Source organism: Cyprinus carpio, chromosome B9 (genome assembly GCF_018340385.1).
Source record: "Cyprinus carpio isolate SPL01 chromosome B9, ASM1834038v1, whole genome shotgun sequence".
NCBI lineage: Eukaryota > Metazoa > Chordata > Actinopteri > Cypriniformes > Cyprinidae > Cyprinus > Cyprinus carpio.
The window spans coordinates 27,676,796-27,690,454 of NC_056605.1; the positions used below are offsets into that span (position 1 = coordinate 27,676,796).

The window sequence follows — 13,659 nt, forward strand, 5'->3', positions numbered from 1 at the left end:
ATAAAGTTACATCCCCGGATTCCCCCCAGATAATCCACTTTCTCTGAGAGAACCCACAGAGTTTTTTTGGTCCATACATAATGGAAGTTACCTTGGCCATTAGTTTTTTTTTTGCTTTTCTCCTCCCTGCGTGGCCTTTCTTTTGATCTGCTTAATGGAGCCGAAGCTGCTGGTTCAGACACCGTGTTCCTCAACAGATGGAGTTATTCCATTAACACCTCCACCTGCTATCACTGCTGCAGCAGTCCTGTCTGTGTAGAAAACTACAGGTACTTCTCAAACTCATTTTGGAAATCTCACAGAATTGTTAAGATCCCACTTCATCCCAAAATAAAAAATAAAATATATTTTGCATATATATGATTTTATTTTTAAAAGTGCAATATATTTGTATAATTATTTTTCAATTTGAATGTTTTTCAAATTATATATATATATATATAGAGAGAGAGAGAGAGAGAGAGATACACATACATATATATACTTATATATGTGTATATATATTAAATCATTTTCAAGTAAGGAGCTTTCACCTGCCCTTGTGTTTGTATTGGCATATGATGGACGAAAAGATGCTGATGATTACTTTTTTATAGATGTTTCTTTCTTCCATCCTTGCTCATCTGACAAAATGAAAGCTGTTGAAAGCTATCTGAAACTCTTTCCAACCTGTGAACACTACTAGAACACACAACGCGGCCAGTGTAGCGATTCCCTAACGAATGATTCTCATGAGCTGGTTCTATTTACTGAATCAAAGTCAGACAGCGCGACCAGTATAGTCCGATTCCAGAGCGAATGACTCTTCTGAGCCCAAGAGCCGGTTATTTTAAGATTAATCAAAAACTACAGCGCAGCTGACGTTCTTTACGTAAGTGAAATATAGCCTATATTTATTAGCTCTTCTCGTTCAGTTCAGTTAAGGAATCAAACTGGTTCAATCCGGAAACCGGCTTTAATGAGTTATCCATAAAAAGAATCTGCTCATAAAAAGTCAGTCATTAATCAGGCTACATTAGGGATGTTTTTGTATCGATTTAAGAACCGGTTTATAAGAATCTTTGTTTGGAAATCAGACCACATTGTTGTGCTTTATGTTTTTGGATCACCAAAAGAAATTTGAATCAATACTAATTTGTTCAGGAATTTCCAATAAAGTTCGGGCAAATCGTTGCCCTACCTGGGCGTGTTTGGTTGGGGTTGGGTGTTTTTTTTCGTTTTTTGGTTTTTAATGCCGCAAACCTAACTTGACTGAAGTCATTTGTTCGGTAATCAGACCATTTTGGCCGCGTATGTTTGATTCACTAAAAAGGAACGGCTCAGCATTGCCATTCATTCTGCAATCGGACTATAGTACTGGTCACATATGCAAACTTTCATTTGTCCACAAGAACCGGGTCCTGAGAATCATATGTTCCGGGAATAAAAGTGCTACACTGGCCGTATTGTGTGTTCGTTCCTTATGCGCAACTCACGTTGACAATTCAACAGAAAGTTTTACGTTGGGTTTTTTGCATTGCATCCCGCATCCCAACCACACGTTTGCCAAACTCATATTCACAACTCAAACGGTTACTGTATTTTCCTGTGATTGCCAAATTTTTACGTTGATTTATGCCTAAATGTTCGGTGTTGAGATTGTGATTTTTTGTATCAGTGGGGCTTGTGATTTATGTATTGCATTTATTGTTTTTCTCAGCATCGCTATCCGAGCCCTCAGAGTTGTTTAACACACATTTCTGCTGCTTTTATATAACCATCAATGTAAGTTTTTTTTACTCCCTGGAGACATCCATCTTGAAAATCCTGCAAGAAAATCCATATGCGCTTATATATCTTAACTCAACTTGTTTTCACTGAGGAGACCCCCCCATCAACTCTGTCTGGGGAAACCTCCCAATTCATAACGCCCCCTGGCAAAAAGGTGTTTGTTCACATGACTCACCTTTCCCGAGTTTTGTTGGTTTTTGTCCAAAAATGAGAAAGCGGCTAAATCAGGTAAAACCCGCCCGGCCTTTAAAAGATATCATACATCCATCCCAGATTTTTGCATTCTGGGAACAATTTGGGATTCTTGCAAACTCTTCAAGCCCCCGATTTTTCCATTTTTCCCAATTTTTTTCCTGCTCAGTGGGGTTTGATGTGTAATGTTGGCGAATCGCACCTCCAACAGTCCTTCGCCTCCTTCCAACCGCCCCGTTCCTCTTCAAAAACCCATTTTTACCTGTAACATCCGGTTGGGTACCTTTTTTCCCTTCCCCTCGCCTGAACCCCACCCCTGCCCTGTCCCCCACCGTATCAAGCCGAGCCCCGAGCCGCCAAAAAAAACCCCAGGAACTTATTTACACTTATTCTTAATCCAGCAAAAACACTTCCATTTTTTGTTTTTTCCCTAAAGTCCTGGACCCTGCATTCCTTGGGGCCCCATTTCTCAAGTTTTGTTTTTTTAAACTTGTACTTTCACTCTCCCACCGTGGAGAAGACAAATGCAGGGCGAAGTGGATGAAAGAAAAATTTGTCGCGCGCTTTTTCTGACTATTATATGGTTGCGGGATTGAGCATGAAGCCATATTTGTTTTGGGTCGTTATTTTTTTGTTGGTTATCCCCGTTTGTTTATTGGCATTGTCGAGGTGCTAGGGGTTTCCCCCCCGTGCCCCATGGAAACATTGTTACAAAAAGGAAATGAATGAATGAATGAACAATTAAAGATTTAACAAAAAAAACATTTTTAGGTTTTTTAAAACATTGAAATAAATATTTTTTTTTTTTATTAAAAAATAAAAAATGAGAATAAAAACCAAATCCAGTAACAAAGGAATATTACAAGCAATTTAAAAATGTAAAAATAATACATAAATAAATTAAAGATAAAAACTACCCAGCAAATAAACCTTAGGTTATTAATAAACCCTTTTTAAAAAAATGACATAACAAATGTAAAAAACTAAAAGTAAAAATGCAATGTACAAACATTAATATAAAATAGAAGATTCCAAAATAACAAAAAAATAAAAATGGCAAAAATTAACATTGTAATAATTTAAAAACACAAAAAAAATTAAAAGATTAAAATACAGGTTAAGTAAAACTAACCTTTAAATAAAAAGTAATAGTTAAAATAAATAAGTTAATAATTAATAAAGTTTCCTGTTAATTGGTGTAACTTTATAGAAATTAAATATTTTTTCCACAAATTAAATAATAATAATATTTACGACATTTTTTTCCTTAATATACTTTTTTTCTAAAGTAAAATATATTTTTGGGGTTTTATACAGAAACATTACAGATGCCTTTAACATTTTTTTTATAAACTGAAACTATCGCCTATGTGGCTTATAATTTTCCTATTGGTGGGGCCTTTGATAATTTTTTCATGTATTATTGTTATATTTTAGTTTGTTTATGTTGTTGATGTGGATAACAAATCCATATTATGATGCTTGTTAAATTGGAGTGTGCATTAATTTTTTAAGTTTTTTTTGTTTCAAAGTTTGTTGAATGTTGATAAGCACCTTTTCAATTATGCATCCTTTGTTTAGGAGAAGGGTTGCATTAAATTTTTTTTTTTTTTTTAAGTTAACAAGATGTAAAATTTAGCCTGTGTTGGCCCAGTAAATAACATTGGAGGCCAAAAATGTTTACCAATTGAAGAGGGAAGAGACCTTTTCTGACTTTTTTTTTTTTTTTACTCGTTTTTTGGCTATTATCTAACGATCTAGTCCCCCCTTAGCAACAAGCCTAAAACCACTCCGAACACCTTATCAGCCATATACAAGTTGTCCTGGGCAAACCCCCAAACCAACACTCAGGCCCCCTATAGCCGTTTAGCAGTGAGGGTAACATTGGACAAAAACAACCAACTCCACATTTTTTTTTTCCCTTCGAAATCGTAAATTCACATTATGCCGCTTGTTAACGGGAAGTGTACTTTAATTTTTTAAGCCCCAAGATATTAGCCTTGCATCTTTTAACATGGAGCAAAAAATTTTACTTTCAATGGTTTTAGAGGACTGCAGAAACCTTTTACTCTTTTTGGCTATTATCTAACGATCTAGTCCTAGCAAACAAGCTAAAACCACTCAGAACACCTATCAGTTTTTTAGCAGTGGCCTAGGCAACCCATCAACACTAGCCTATAGAAGTTAGCAGTGAGTGTAACATGGCCAAACTCCCCCAACATTTCTTCACAGAAATCGAGATAATATAAGTTGTTTTTTACATGCAAATTGTGATCTGTTTGCAAATCTTCTCAGATGTATGACTGCCGGCCTGTTACGTTGCAAACCGATTGTGTGTCTGCATTTTTCCCGAGAACAGAGCCTCAACATAACAACAGAGAATCTGATTGGTGTTTGTCACTGCTAGATTAGCCGAACTTGTGATTACATTGGTTCTCGCTGTTCAGTAAATCACTACACGCCGTTCACTTCATACGACATTGTAGCTAATGTCTCGAGAGTAATTGGCCCTGTTCCTTGCCAAACCCTAAGCAAAATAATTGATCTATAGTAAATTTTACTTCTGGAGGTTACGACCTGAGAGGCCCACCGAAGAGATACAACCGTCCACAGGAATGGATAACATATTACATGAAGGAGCTCCAGAACCTTCGGGCCCGGAGAGCCCGCAAAAAGTTCCTGACAACAAGGACAATTTCTTTTTGAAGACATGACAAGAATAATTAAAAAACATCGAACCCCGGCCCTCTATTTGATGGGTGAGGGAGAACCCGTTTGAGGACGATGAAAAAGAATGAGAAAACCCCGAATTTAAAAGCATTTTTTTTTGAACCTTCCATGTTTCAATGGGCACGGATTGCCCCCCTTTCTTTCCAGGGCAACAATGGTGGACTCAAAGAGGGACATCATAGACCTAGCCCCCCCTGCTGGCAAAGGTTTTTGCCAAATTTATGGGGGATAAATGCAGAAGAGAGAGGAGAATTAATGTCCCCCCACATTACCTATTCAGCTTCTCCATTGCAAACCCATTTGTTTTTTTTTCACAAAGCGAGGGGGGCATATTTTTTTGAAATATCTAAATTGGTCCCCCTGCCGAGTCCTGGAAAAATGGCAGCTAATGGGTTTCTTTTGTCCCCCCCTTGTCAGATTTCACCAGTGTCCCAAAAAACGAGTGCCAAGATTTTTCCACTGAGTTTAAATGTGTATGGCCCTAAACTATTGCAACAGCTTACTCCTCAAACTACCTTACCTAATATTGCTATTTTTCCTCAAAAAATTGGCACAATATAGTAATAATGCCCTACCTATTTATAACAACGTAATGTTATTTGGCAATACAATATATAGAATAGGTTGCCCTGTTTGTGGGACCCTTGGGACAGTAAATAGAAAATAGAAAGACTTGGGTACTAGGCCTAGTTTGCCATCCTTTTGTTTATTATTTTAGTTTATTTTTTTTACTTTCAAGCAAAAAAAGGGCCCCCTTTTTTTGGATGGGTTAATGTTTTAAATTTGATCTATGTTAATAGATCCAAAAGCCTTTTGGACTGGCTACAAAAAACAAAAATGGCGGTGTTGAATATTTAACACCATTATTGCGAGAAAAAAAAAACATTGATTCAACACCACATGATCATTTTTGGTGGACAACAATGCCGCCAATGGTCAGTAGTGTAAAAATAACATGACAAAAAAAAACACCACAGAGGAAAACACAGAGATTTGCCCATAACTTGACAACTCCCAAACCTGATTTTTGTAAATAATTTTACAATTTGTAAGGCCAAACAAACAAAAATCTGAATTGTTTAAATAAAACAAAGATTATTGATGCAAGTTTTTTACAAGGAATAATATATTGGAATATGTATGTTTGTTTCCTGGACCCAAACAAAATTGTTCACCCAATTAACGTTTGTTTTTTAACCTATTTTTGCCCCATATTGTTTTAATGTTTATATTTATATATATAATATAATACTTATATAATAATATTAATAAATATCTTATAATAATATATATATTATAGTCTATACTATATATATTATATTATATCATTTATTTAATATAAGGATTAATATTATTGTTATTATTTTCATTGTTTTTTATTTTAAAATATTCTTATCTTTTTATTTGTTAGTGGTTTATACTTGGGGTTTTGCAAATAGCATTTTCCGCCTCTAATCTTTTTTTATACCAAAACTATTTTATTTTTCTTCATAAGCCCTGAATTATGGGTTATATAGGAGCTTTTTCTAATTTTTTAAATTGTTATTAACTTTTATTTTTATATATTACTACCCATTTTATTTTTTGAAACATTTTTTTTTTTTGTTTAGTCATTTATATTTTTTTTGTTTTTACAATTCTTCCCATTATATGTTTTTTTTTTTTACACATTTTTACACCATCCCATAATGTTGTTTGGGATTACAAATCAAAGTTCAGGCCCTTGAGTAAGTTAATAAAAGCTCTCAAAAACCCTCTATGCTTTGGGAAAAATTTTAAAGGCTTGGCCCCCCTTCAGATTGTATCAACACCCATCGTCCCCCCTGAGTAAAACAGCAGAGCTCTCAAAAAAACCATCCCTCCGGAAAAAATTTCACGACCAATTCGCCTGGCAATTCGCCCAATTAAAATAACTTAATATAGACAAACCCGAGTGGTAGTATGATTCCTTTCCTCTGGTGCAAAATACATGTCCCCCCCCTCTCACCGGTGAAATGAAATAGTTCCACAAGGCGAAAAATTAATTTGGAAAATGATTTTGATATGGCCCCTTCGGGAAGAATAACACTTTTCCACAAATAGTACAACAACAGTTTTTTTTTTTCCTGAGTTGGTGCTTGTGTACTTAATTATCACAGCCAGAGCCCAGTTGAGAGCAGCTGCCAGTTGAATATGAAAACGCATGGGCTTCGTCTTGAACTGTTACTGTTTGTGGGGAGTGCTGGTTTGTTTGAGACCATTTCAGTTTTGTTTTTTTTTTTTTTTTTTGAAAAGATGGGTGCTGGTTGTGATTTGAGCCAATACAGCAGGTTTCCCCACAAGAATCCCCCCTTGGGCGTTTTTTTTTTTTGTTGTATCCAGGCATGCGAAGCGACCATGAACATCATTTCTTTTTCCGGCGGTTGAGGAATTAAGACTTTAAGGCAACCGGCGGACTTGCTGAATGGGTTTTTGGTTTTTTCCTCCTGTTCGGACACCGAACCCCTTTTAATTTGTTGTCCACTTTGTTTTATCATGCATTGTATTTGTTGTTAAGTTTATTTTTTTTATTGTAATTTAATTCTTCTCCTTGCCCTCCCTTCAGGATACTTCCCGAATAATATTTTTTGGGGATCCTACATTCAAAAGAAAACCACTGGAAATAATCAGGAAAAATTGGGTAAATACCTCCCCCCTTGAAGATACCAAACATCAAAAAAATTGGACGTTTTTTTTAGGCTTTTTTAAAGTACAATTTTTAAATGTGCAGTCTTTCCTTCTGAAGTAAACAGACATTTTGTTGTCCTAACAAGAAGAATAATTATTTATGTATTTTTGAATTTTTTTTTATTTTTTTTTTTTTTTGGCCCCCGTTTAGACCAGTTTTTATTTTTTGTCAACAGTTTGCCGGTCTTAAATGTGTTTTTTTTTTTTGAATGAAGTCTTCCTGGAAGAATTTTTTTTCAAAATTTATTTTTTTTATTTATTTTATTTTTTTTTTTTTTAGGAATTAAGGTAACAACAGTAAATGTTTGCGTTAATAAATTTATTTTCCAGTTTTAAAACCAACCCCTTTTCTATATTTAATTATAGGTTTTACAATTTAATCATTATCTGATTTTGAAGAAAAACATTAATTAATTTTAATCATCAATGTTTTTAAAAACTGTTTTTTTTTGCCCCTTTAGTTAAAAAGAACGAAATTTTTTATTTCCCAAAAATTAATAAATCTTTTGTTGTAATATGATAAATGTCCCTTGAAATGTCAATTTTTTTTTTTTTGAAATAAATGAAACATGTGTTCCCCCCCTCCTTTAATAAAAGTAATTTAAATTTTTTTTTGTTTTCTTACAAATTTTTAATTGACCCCCCGACCTTTTGCGTGTGGTTGCTGGTTATAATTATAAATTGGGAGGTTTTAAGTGATTTCTTTGTTTTAGGTGGGAAATATCGTGAATAAAGAGAAAATAAAATTGCAAATTTTTTTTATGGCCCTGGAAAATGCCCCAATAAAACATCTATAATAAATTATATATTTTTTTTTATTTACAGTTTTTCTGACTACACTGCCTTGTTTCCAGCTTTTTACAATCTTATATTAATCTACAACACCACACAACCACACACAACCACCAACCACACCACACAAACACACACACACACATATATATATATATATATATATATATATTCATATATATATGGATCTACCACACCCACACACCCACACACACGCACAAACCCATATATATCATATATATATATTATATATATATTATACTATACATATATATATATATATATCCAGAAAATCACAAAAAAAATAAAAAATAATGAGTTATTTATTTAATTTGATTTTTTTTTGATATAATACTTTTAAAATTATCTAACTTAACAAACATTTATTTATTTGTGAGCATTATTTCTTTGGGTTTGACCCTGACCCAAATCCCCCTTGCTTGGTCCCTTTTTGGGTCAAGGGTTTACTCCCCCCCTGTGTGGTGTGTGAGTGTTTGTGTGTGGTGTGGTGTGTTTGTGTGTGGTGGTGGTGTGTGGGTTGGGTGTGTGGGTGTTGTTAGTGTGTGGGTGTGTGGTGTGTTGGTGTGTTTTGGGTATTGGACAAGCCAGCCTTCCTAGAGCTTGGCAGTTACCCCCTTAATTGGGGTGAGGGTGGAAAAAAGAGGGTGTGTTGCCCCTCATCTGTTGGGCGTTTAATAAGGCACTGGTTCCTGCGTCCCCCCCCCCCCCTTGTGTGGGGGGTGACCAACCATGCGGGCCCCTGTTCAGTTCAGAGTTGTAACCAGGCCGTTTTTTCAGCAATAAATTCAACTCTGTTCCCTGGGAGGAAGAAAAAAATGACCCATCCTGCTTCGCTTCCATTTAACTCTCCGTGACGCATCGGGAGGATGGCCACAGGAATTTTTAGGTCTCCTTCACCTGTCCCCTCCCCTTCATTCAGCACACTCAGCAACCTCCTGGAACTCAATAGTTCCCCCATAAAATTTCTGCTTTTTTTTTCAAAATCCTGTTTTTGAAATTTTTTGGTTCCCCCCAGCCGTGGTTTCCTGAAGCGCTTTCAAGCACCCCTCATGACAGATCATACTGCCATGGCAATTAAATGCCATTGTTTTGGCAGAAGAGCCTTTTTGTTTTAGATGCTGTTGGTGTGGTTTAACTAATAACTTCACAGAGTAGTAAAAGGAGTCCAAAAGTAGTTATATTTACATGCTATTTCTAACCGTTAGTCCTAACATTACAAGATATTTGACCTTTTTTTTTGGAAGCACTCTTATTGTAGGCTCCAGACCAATGTGCTCGCAGTAACGGAAAAACTACAAAGTTTGTTTTGATTTTTTTGGTTCAGCGGTTATTTTTTTTAAAGAACATAGACAGCCAACCAGGAACCGAAAGAAAAAGCCCCACCGATTTGGCAATTTTTTTGTTGTTTTTTTGTCCCCCAGTTTTGCAATTTTTGATTTTTTTTTTTTTTTTCCCTAATTTTTATAATTATCTTATCTATCTATCTATCTATCTATCCTATCTATCTATCTTTATCCTATCTATGCTATCTTTAATCTTATTCTAATCTACTTCCCCCCTATCTGTCCTATCTGTCCCCCGCTGTATGCCTGGGGTGTCCCCTTATCTGTCCTGTCTGGGGCCCCCCCCCCCGCTGTCCCCCTGTCCCCCCCATTTATCCCCAACCCAAAATTTATTTTAATTACATCCATGAATTAATTTTATTTTGCTTGCTTTTACTTGCTTTTAAATCAGTGGTTTGTAGCGGTGTTTTTTTTTTGCATAGTTTTGGTTTAGGAAGGAAGCCTGAAATCGGAAAGAAATTGCGTGTCTTGTTTGTGCATCAAACTTTTTTTTCAGTTTGTTTTCAAGTATTGCGGTATAATTGTACCCCCCACCTCCACCAAGTGATTTTATAACTCACATTTTTTTTTACTTGCACAGAAATTGGAAATTACACAAAATCTTATATGGTTTTTTTGGGCAGTCATTTTTGAATATTTATCTGCTGAAAGTCTTTTTTAAAATGAATGTGTTTTTTTTTTTAAATATTAATGGGAATAAATTTAGTAAAAATGATATAGTATGCTTGGTAATTTACTTGGCCGCTTATGCTCATTAAGAGCATTAAATTGAAGGTCTGAAATGGCACTTCGCTGTACACAGGTGTTTTGCAATCTGTGTTTAACTCTGTGGCACTGAATAATGGAGATCTTTGCATCTTTCTCTTTGCCGCTCAAACATTGATTTATTTTGCTTCCTTGTCCTTTTTACCAAATCACAGACAAGTTAGGCCTCTGGAATCTTTGTATGATGGAGGATGGATTTGCCTTGCATACTAGATAATGCGGACTCAAGAAACTGTTTATTCCTGCTGATCCCATTCAAGTAGAGATCGCTTCATTTCACCTGGATGTTGTCTAAAGGGCCTCAAGTGTTGCCAGAGGCAAAAATAAACCCTGACTGTTTCCCCGCATAGCCTACGTTCCCTCTCCCTTCATACCTTTGCACAATTTATTGCTGTTAAAGGAATGCACACAGAAACATTACTACAACTAACAGACTTTATTCAAAGTTAAATAGTGTTAGTTGCACAAAGAAAAACCTGTATGTTGTGTACAAGTCTTAAAAAGAGGGTAAGCTGTCATCTATCCATCAAGATCATCATGATCCTCGTGTTCATCCTTGAGCAGGATCTTGGCTTTCATCATGTTCTCTGCCACTGCGCACAAAGAAAAAGATATAGGAAAGGACATGACTAACTAATGACCGCAGTAAATCAAATATTCATTATCAACATTAGCACACTGCCATGCATATAAAGTAGAAGAGAATGTGTTGAGTGTGAATAAACAAATGAACAGCTCGGTTCTGCTGCTGCGAGTCAGAAAGATCTTGACAATATAGAGCTGGAGCCTCTCAGCGGAGCTCATTAGACAGAGAGACACTCACAGAAGTCCACGTCGCTCTGCTCGTACGTGTACATTCGGTTGGCGTATTTTCCAGCAATGTCAGCTCGCACAGTCAGTGACGGATCTGGGTGGAAGAGGAGAGAAGAGGGAGAAGAGTGAATCTCACAAAACCCAAAAAAATAATTCAAATGATATTTTTTTACATAGAGAATATGAAACAAGGGCTACCAGATTTTAAAGGCAATGCAACAAAGAGGCTTAATATATATATGTCATATTCTAACCAATGCTGAATCATTATCAATGTGAAAATGGTTGTGCTGCTTTACTATTTTTTGTTCAGATCATGATGTACAGTGTTTCAGGATTCTTTGATGAACTTATAAACTTATGTATTTATTACAAATAAAAATCGGTAGCACTTACAATTAGGGTTTCATTTGTTAACATTAGTTAACTACATTCATTAACATTAACTAACAATGAAAAATACTTCTAAAGCATTTATATAATCTTAGTTAATGTTGATTCCAACATTTACTAATACATATTTAAATGTATTTAAACAGTGTATCTATTAATGATACAACATAATTCTAACATGAACGAACAAAGAACAGTTATATATATTTTTTCAACTACCGTTAACAAAGATGAATAACTACTGCTGTAACAATGCCCATTGTTAGTTAATGTTAGCTAATGCATTAAATATAGTTTACAAATGGAACCTTATTATAAAGTGTAACAACATTACAAATGTCTTTGTAATTAAACATGTCCTAGTTAAATAAAAAAAATATTAATTTCCTCATTTGACACCTGAAGACTGGAGTAATGGTTAAAATTCAATTTTGCCATCATAGAAATAAATTACATTTGAAATTTTTTTATAATAAAAGACAGCTATTTTAAATTGTAATAATATTTTACAATTGTAAAATATATGCATCAAATAAAGGCAGCTTTGGTAAGCATGATAGTCTTCTTGCCTCAAAAATCAATAAAACTGAATCGGAATTATTTCTAAACTTTTAAATTTTTGCTTTCAGAGACTGTGCACTGTCCTAATGACACCACAATATTTTTGCTTCTCGCTATTGAAAAAACCCATTAATTACAGAGTTACGATTATACAAATATGATCTGTTAATCCCCAACTTCAGTAAACTTACACCTGAACAGTTTATCAGGAAATATGTGAAAACTCACCAACAAAACAAGATCCTGGGGACATAGAAGCCATCAGGCGTTCAAGTTAGTATCGGTGGTCTCATGCTGAAAAACACAATCCAGCGATCCATTAGCTTGTTCCTACATTTTCAGATACATTTCTCATTTCAATGTCTGCTGATGCTGATGCTGACTTTATATAATAATAAACAATAATAATTATAATAATAACTGTACCCTCTAAGTTGAGCATGATGAAATCTGACATTGGCCAGCCTTTGAATAGTTTGATGTTCAGCAAAAGCCTTTTTCAGAGCTAAAAGAAAGCAAATAGAGTACAGAAAGAGATTAATACATTGACATCCAATAGCATTTTATGCAAACATGCAATTCCAAATCAAACACTGTTACTTTCGTGGATTGTGTGATTTAAACCAGGGTTTGAAAAACATTGTAAAAACTGAACATAAATAACAATACGTACTAATAATAATAATAATAATAATGTTAATAATAATATATATATATATATATATAATTACAAGAATAAAATTGATAAATAAAAAAAATTCGATTTTAGACAAACATGACAAAAACGAATATTTTCTATAATAATATTGAAATAAATATAAATATATCTATTTACATTATATTTTAAATTTAATATTCATTATTTTGTTGTTATTTTTAATTGATGGGATTCCCTCAATTCATGGATCTATGCGATTTTGGGAATCAATGGCATCTTGAAAAACTCCCCTGATTAAAGCGCTGACACAGCGCAATCTGTTACTTTACTATACGTGTCTGAACCTGTTACTTTGGGTTAACTATTTATTGGAAACACTTTAACATGGAGCAATGACAAGAAGAATTCATCTATATTATTTCATTAACAGATCATGATAAGAATGTGCAAAGATGAAACCTTACGTCAGGCGGATGCGTCCTTCCAAATGAGGAATGAAATGATCAGGGGCTTCTTACTTATGATAAAAACAGATAAAAAAAAACCGATATTAAAAATCTGATCATGCAAGCACAACAAGGCGAGAATGGCATTGATGCAATCTTAAGGTACCTTCAACGCTTTAGACAGTCCTTCTTCATACGTCTGAACCCAACTGATATCATCGCCCCAACCTGAAAAGGAAATTCTTGACATTTTTCTGTGATCAGTTTTCCATAGCATTAGATCAAAATGAATCTTATTTGGGTCTGTTTATGTGCATGCACTTGATCTGATACCTCTCGGACAGAGTTTGGACTGTCTTTTTTTTCCTTGAGTAGGAGACGCCACAGAACGCAAGAAAGAAAAGTAATACGCAGATCATCCAGTGCTGCATGATTATCGTATGTGTTATGTGTCCTGAGAGAAAAACAG

At 34.7% G+C, this 13,659-nt stretch overlaps 1 pseudogene; it reads right to left on the minus strand.

Moving 5' to 3' along the window:
- Nucleotides 1-10,838: 10,838 nt before the first annotated feature.
- On the minus strand, nt 10,839-13,648 carry LOC122138357 (annotated as a pseudogene).
- Nucleotides 13,649-13,659: the final 11 nt, after the last annotated feature.